Raw genomic sequence first — 7,278 nt, forward strand, 5'->3', positions numbered from 1 at the left:
TCCACTTTTTCCCTATACCTTCCGTGTTAGGTCAGACTACTGCGGCGCTAGGAGTCAGGCATGGCGCTAGGAGTCGAAAGCCAAATGCAACAGCAGAAGAAATTAGTTTTGTTCGCCATGCCGCCTTGCGTTTACTTGTGTCATACCGTCAACTTTCATTAATTTAAAAGTTTAATTGATCGATTTGAGCATTTGACATTAGTTCAAAAATTTAGCAGCATAGAGATGGTTGCATAGGCAATGATCAGAAGCTCTAAGCATGTATCATAAGATTCAGTAATGCTTACTACAGGTTACAGGAACACATGGACACCCAAAAACAGGTATGATTTTGGTAATTTCTTTGGTAAAAGATGAATTTATCAAATGGAATATAGTAGCTTAAGTGAAAGCAGCAAATAGTTTACCAATCAATTTACCCAGTGTTTTATATTTTGGAAACCATTCCTGTCAATTCCCTGGCCGATGGCCCACCATGTGATTTGCAGGAAAACCATTACAGATCCATGAGCTTTACTTCATAGTTATGATGAAGATTAGTTCATAACTCCACAGAAAGCTAGTTGATTACACAAATATTGTTTTTGCCATTTATATATTAGAGATAATAAGAATTCCAAATATTTTTTTGAAGAACACAGAATGGGAATTCATATGGTCATGCACGATAAATTACCACAGACAATAACATTAATGGCATGTGTTTTTCTCTTTTGCAGTGAGATTCCCTCTTCTAAGGTGAAAACTATTGCAGATATGTGTGTGACATTGGATATTTGGTACAATGCTAAGGTACCAATACAGTTTATTCGATCTTTTTTTTTTTTTTTTCATTAGCAATGAACTAGGTGGTTCAATAGAAGAAAAAAGGTATGACAAAAAATAAAATTAGCATTTATTTTGAATTCAATTGACCTTGGTTCCATTTTAAATCGTGAGATTGATCGTGTCAATCAAATTGTCATTGTCATAACTACAATTTAAGGTGGTTAAAAGGTTACATAAGTAATCGTGACCACAATTCCTGCCTACTTCCCGCCGAATCCGGAATTGAACGATATCAATTTGTGAAGCATATAGTACCACAACAAATCATGTAGGATATGGGTCCCGAAATTAGAACGTTTCAATAGGGGTTCGCGTTGTTATTTTTTTCCTTATTAATTTTTCCCAAGGAGGCAGGCCGCACCCAATTCAATCCCATAGTATTAAATAGAACAAAAATTCTTATCTCAAAACTGGATCCCGAAAATTTGTGTACCTTGAAGTCGGATCACTTTTGTCTTGGAGTATTTTGGTAACGTTTATGTTTTAAATGTTACTGAGCTTCTTGTTAACTTCCGTTAATTTCAATGTCATACAGTAGTATTTCATCCACAACAGACAGGTGTTTCGGTCCAGAATCCATCAAAAGCGTCCCCAAAACCCCCATTTCAAACGTTCTTTTTGTTAAATGCCATTTTCTATTTGCATTGATTCGTTAAACAATATTTTCAGAAAACCACTTTCACCGTTTTAATACTTAAGTACCGTTGCAAATACTTTACTTTGGAAAACGAAACCCCAAGTAGACAGTTGACGTTTTGCATAAATGATCCGGTCCAAATAGTTGGAAAGCGTAGTAAACCGGGAATTTCATTTATCATTATTATGTCTTTTGGAGTGCTGATCTTAAGCAGCCTTGCTTTAAAAGCTATAGCTTTGGTTTTCATTTTGGAAGATGCCATTTTGTGTAATGAGGTCAAGTGATTCTTTTGACAGGTTATCATTTGACAATCAGTTTGGTTTGAATTCACTTTATTTTCTAATGGGTTATGCAGTAGATTTGTAATGGTTAATACAGTAGATTTGTGATATTATAGAATAATCCAGCTATTCAGTTGACATACTTTTTTCTTTACCACCGTAATGCCTTTACATTTTTTTTTTTTTTTATAACCTCAAGGTCTAACATTTTTTAATTGATTCAGTCTGTCTTTGAAGAGGTCACCAAATTTGGAAAAGTCCAAATTATCATTATGGTGGAATCCTTGACTGGCATGACTGTAAGTTTCCGTCAGTTTTCCTACATCTTTATAGTAAATTGATGGATATTCGTTTTCCAAAGATAGTCGATAAGGGCGGTCAACGTGTTCAGGTGAACTGTGGGGCAACCGAGAATGATCCAACGGCGGATAAGACGACGGTAACTTGTCGTAGATTTCTCCTGTTTCGTAAGTGCTAGGATATAAGGATGCAGAAGGGTGGTAACTTGGAGGAGTCTTTGGAGGAGTGTAAGGCGTTTGTGGATGAACGGGGAAATGACTGGCCGCTTCTTGGTTGTAATTCGGAGTTGGTTTGTATTTTAGTTTCAATGGTTCATATTCCTCGATTAGTTGCTGGTAATTGTAATATCCATCACGTTCTTTTAACTGATTCCTTGGCTCACTTGATTTTCCTGGTGCGAGTCTATGGACTGTCGTACTGGTTTTCGTTTTTATTTGACGGTTATCAAGTCCAACAACTGCCGTGGCTAAAAGAGCAAGAAGGATTGAATCCAGAAACTGCGTAATACGTTATTATACAAAAATTTATTCATTAATTGTTTTCTTAAGTTTCTCAAAGCTTTTACTAAACACTACTTACTCCGAGGACTTCGCGTTTCATGCTGTTCAAATATTTTGATTATCTACGCGTTGCAGTACTTCCACGCAGGAGCTGTGTTCGAAGGCGACTTTGATTGATCAGCAGCAGACTGACAGGATTTATATTCGGTCTAGGTAGGTGCCTCTTTCTCAAAACAGTCATTGCACTAATAGAACATTTTCTCTGGCACGTGTTTCTTGCATTCGCGCGGTGGGTCGGCCTTTGTTTTCCTGGTTCCGCAAGGCTTCTCAGGTGGTTTCAGCTTTGATAGTCCTTTCTATTTATTTATTTTTTTTTTAACTCTGCTGCAAGAATCAAGCTTCCTTTTCATGATGGCTACGCTGGTCAGTCATCCTGTCAAAAGAATATGGAATAGTGATTGAAAATTCCATAATTCAATAGAATTTTTAAAGAAAATTAATGCAGAATATCCCGAATGACAAGAAATTGTGCCGCAAGCCGTTAACCACGAATTTGAGAAATCGAGATTTCTAACACTCGACAGAAGCGTTCTAAGTAATTCAGGTTTCGATCGGGAAAAGTCATACGGAACTATGTCAGCATGGGCGGAGAAATTTTCGAGAATATGTCGTTAATTCATAATGGCCATTCATTACATTTCTGCAGTAATAACAGGTTGCATTTCGCCCAAGACAGCACCAATAACTAAGAAAGTATGTTTGATTCGAAAACCATACGCAACATGTTAATTCGAAAGAATTTGCAAAAAGTAAGCAACTGGAAGCAGTTTTCTCTATACAAGTCCCGGATTTCACTCGCCTATTGAAAGCAACGATGGAAAGGAGATTGACCTGAAACGTTATCCGAGTTCTTTTTCCGGGCATCCCGACCTGTTTGTTTGAATGCGGAAACTTTATTCCATGAGCAAGGTGTATCGTCTTTGACATTTCATATTTATTACTACTAGACCTTTCTCAAAATTGTGATCTCGTTTTCAGTGTGCTTTGCCATCGATTCCAGTTTCTCAAGTACTATTGACCAAGGTAAGGTTTGAATCGTAGGATTCGTCCGTGTCTATATTAACCGAAGCGCTGAAGCTTAGCTTGGGAACGAGATCAAAAGAAAGGAAGCATTTATCTTCTTTTAAAACAATCGTCTACCCAGCTGCAGGCAACCGTGTATCTTCTACATTCATAGCGAGGTTATTATCAGAAACATGTAAAGGCCAACACCCAGTAATAACACATTGAGAAAGCCTTCAATTTGCGGAAAAAAATTGGAAGTCATGCAGGTAAGAGACATGTATTTAACACGTATCGCTTCCAAATTGATCCATAAGTAAGTTCTGGGAAGCTCTTGCTAAGTTCATTTTTCTTTTATAATTTGAACTTTCAAGGTAATTGGACGGAGATAGCGCGCGTGCATGTAGATCCAAAGCATTCTAACATCCAGGCCATTTATCTTGCGCAGTTTGTCATCTGTAATCCATATACTATTACAGTACATGTAACCCGTTAAGTATGTATCCCGCACAATTAGAAGACTTTTTTTTTCCTTTTTTTTTTGTCTTTTTTTCTTTTTTGGACAGTTTTTATTAATATTTCTTCGAGTCGGCTTCTATCGTCGATAGGATCTTCGTGACCGAAGATCAGACACACAGCAGGAACCAGGAAGATTTGGAAACAGTATACAAAAAACTTACGGACTTCCAATATACTAAAATCACCTTCGCAAGTATTGAGTACAATTTGGAATAAGATCGTCTTTGCCATGAAATTAAAGTGCGGATTAAGCGCTTCATTCTTTTCCCCTACATAAAGCGACAGAAAAGATTCATCGTAGCTGTAGTCGAACAATTTGATAATAGCACTAAGACACGCGCGTACGCAATACTGAACCTTTCTTATGTAAATGTTCTATAACTCGTGCTTTTTTATTATGTTATGGAGCCGCCAATTGATTTTCTAGTGTTACGTTTCCTTTAACTTGATCTCCTCTTGTATCTTCATTTTTAAATCGACGAAACAAAAGGAATAGAAAACCGTCTGGTGAGTAGGTGCGACTCAGGTGCGTCTATTTAAATACAGAAACAGCAGGTAAAAAAAATGAGAAGTATAATTTTAAATAAAAATGTGTATTATCTTTTTATTTTAAAACTACCGTTTAATGTTTGTCGGATACATGTGTAAGGAACTCCTGTTGACATCGTTGTTAAATTTTGAATCCAAATAATGTATTTTTTAAAAAGAAATATCTAGGTTTTTGAATAAATAACTTGGTCTGTTCTAACCTTCTAGATTCGCCTTTATTTTGGTTGTAAACAAAAAAACTAGATGTCGCTGGTGCTCTTCCCTAATTGTTTTTTTGTGATTTCGTGTGACTGTGGTGTGAGTAGTGAAACCTGTGTTAGAAAGTTTTGTTAAATATATTATCCAATGGAAAGTTTTATAAAACTAACTACAATCAAGTGTTTTATTCCCTGTGTAGTTTTTGGAAGTGAAGCACACAGAATAGTAAATGTTTTATGTGACGGGTAATCTTGTAAGCTATGCAAGCTGCCAACAATCCAAACAGTCACAGATTACCCTGTGAACATTTACCCTGTCATTGAGAAGTATTTAGCTTATACTTTTACCATTAGTATACCAATTGGCATGATTCTGCCTTTAGATCTAGCTCATGAAACTTACAACACAAAGGATTCTAACCTGGAGGAAGGTCAACAACGATGTGAATTCTCAGAATCAAAACACTACGGTCTCATTCTACTACCCTTTGCCTAGTCATCAGATTCAGATTTAATCAGAAAAGTGCATCGTGTTCCTCTGTTTTGTTGCCAATGAATAACCATCACCAACCAACACACATAGACATGGATGTCAAAAACAATCCCTTTTGGTATTATAAGTTTTAGACTTACCTAGTATTGTTTGTTTTTTTTCAAATTTGATATCCCTTCATAGGACTGCCAATTCTTTGCCTTCTTCAGCAAAATTGCCGACCAAACAATTTTTGCAGTCTTCGGACAACAGGGGTAAGTAAAATGCCTTCTCCGTTATAATTACACCAACAATCTTATATTCCTCATGAAGTGATATGTTTTCTTCATATTTATCATTTAGAACTATGCCATCTTCTTCTTCTGTCCCACGCAAAATTGAAAATCAAGATTATAAGTTTGGCCCGTTCTTCGCTTCATCATCCGTCTTCGCCTCGTGTTCGCCCGGTTTTTGCCCGTCACCCCATCTTCGTCTCGCCCGTCGCCCCGTCTTCTTCCCGCCCGTCGCCCCGTCTTCGTCTCGCCCGTCGCCCCGTCTTCGCCTCGCCCGTCGCCCCGTCTTCGCCTCGCCCATCGCCCCGTCGTCGCCTCGTGGTCGCCCCGTCATTGCCGTTATCTTCATGGTATCGTTGTATTTTGTAATGTGTAGTGTTAATTAACCCGTTGGCTGCCACCCACTTTGATCCCCTTTTTTTTTTAGCTTGTTAGGGTCCGGCAGCACTGTTCTGCCCAATGGTCTATATGCCATGGGTGGGACAGTTGCACAAGCCGTGTGGCGCAACGTCGATCGTCGAGGCAATACACCAGTAGGGACTCCCTCTTGTCGATGCGGTGATGGTTGCCTGGGGTGTGTATTCCCATAACGGCTTCCATCATCGTGTCAGCCCGGACTTTTCAAGTCCCCCTTGGTCGCGATCCATTTGATCGCGATGTAGCTAGCGTAGTTTAAATGTGACGTGGCAGCCAACGGGTTAGTTGTATGTATTTTTGTTTGTATTGTATGTTATGTATTGTATTTTGAAATGTATAAAATAGTGGTGGATTTGTGGGTGGATGGTGGGACAATAAAATGCATTTTATTTACATTATTTTATTTTTTATTTATTTATTTATTTGCGTATTACTGAGTTGGGGATCGAACCAAAGTAATCTAACGTGCCAGCCACGTGCTTTGCCATTGATCCAGCCATGATTTATAATGTTTGCAATAGGCATTCAATAATAACCTAATGTGGAGTGCATATCTATAATTATACATAGTCATCAAAATGTGAAGCTCTAGATTTAAGGACAGATATGGCACAATGATATCGTGCTGGACTGAGAGTTTAAAGGTCTGTGGTTCGAATCACACTCTGGATACTATCGTTCTGAATGTTATGGTTGGTAGACGAACACTCGCTGTTTTGCAATGATTTAGCATTTTTAGCATTTTTCATTGAACGTGTTCGGTGAACGAAAAAACACTACATTTTAAACTATTATATACATCAATCTTCTATGTGAGGATCGAACCCTGAGACTTCGACTTACGAAGCTGATGCTTTACCACCGAGCTATTTCCGATATTTATATGTTGCTTTTACTTATAGTGATTCTAGGAACGAATTCTGGACTTAGAAAAATAACGATGAAGACTTCCCTTTCGTTGCTTGCCCATAGGATGGCTTGCAACATCGAAGCCAGAACCAAGCCACTTGCTTTCCCGAAAACCAATATTTAACATATCTGAACACCAATTATTTTTTTCTCAGACGAATGTTTTATTATTACGCCGTCAGTCGTACGTCAAAATCCTATTTTTCTTAAGAGTGTTCTTTTTACGAAACAAACTCTTATTTTTCGTTTTTTCTACCTGCCAATTGCTTGTGGTGGCAGTGACGCATTTAGCGTCGAAAGAAAAAATTGTGACC

At 37.9% G+C, this 7,278-nt stretch overlaps 1 long non-coding RNA gene across 15 annotated transcripts; it reads left to right on the top strand.

Moving 5' to 3' along the window:
- The first annotated feature begins 73 nt into the window (after positions 1 to 73).
- LOC116925400 lies at positions 74 to 6,448 on the top strand. Of its 15 annotated transcripts, XR_006648190.1 has the most exons (10): positions 76 to 323; positions 720 to 792; positions 1,971 to 2,045; positions 2,108 to 3,515; positions 3,585 to 3,629; positions 3,689 to 3,877; positions 3,983 to 5,200; positions 5,257 to 5,484; positions 5,550 to 5,620; positions 5,709 to 6,448. It is a non-coding gene; the product is annotated as an uncharacterized LOC116925400 (long non-coding RNA). The 15 variants fall into 15 exon arrangements; XR_006648197.1 differs by having other exon boundaries at positions 75 to 323; positions 2,108 to 3,877; positions 4,001 to 4,104; positions 4,175 to 5,200; XR_006648198.1 differs by having other exon boundaries at positions 75 to 323; positions 2,108 to 3,877; positions 4,001 to 4,066; positions 4,175 to 5,200.
- Positions 6,449 to 7,278: the final 830 nt, after the last annotated feature.

This window comes from Daphnia magna, linkage group LG6 (assembly GCF_020631705.1).
Source record: "Daphnia magna isolate NIES linkage group LG6, ASM2063170v1.1, whole genome shotgun sequence".
In the NCBI taxonomy this organism is placed as follows: domain Eukaryota; kingdom Metazoa; phylum Arthropoda; class Branchiopoda; order Diplostraca; family Daphniidae; genus Daphnia; species Daphnia magna.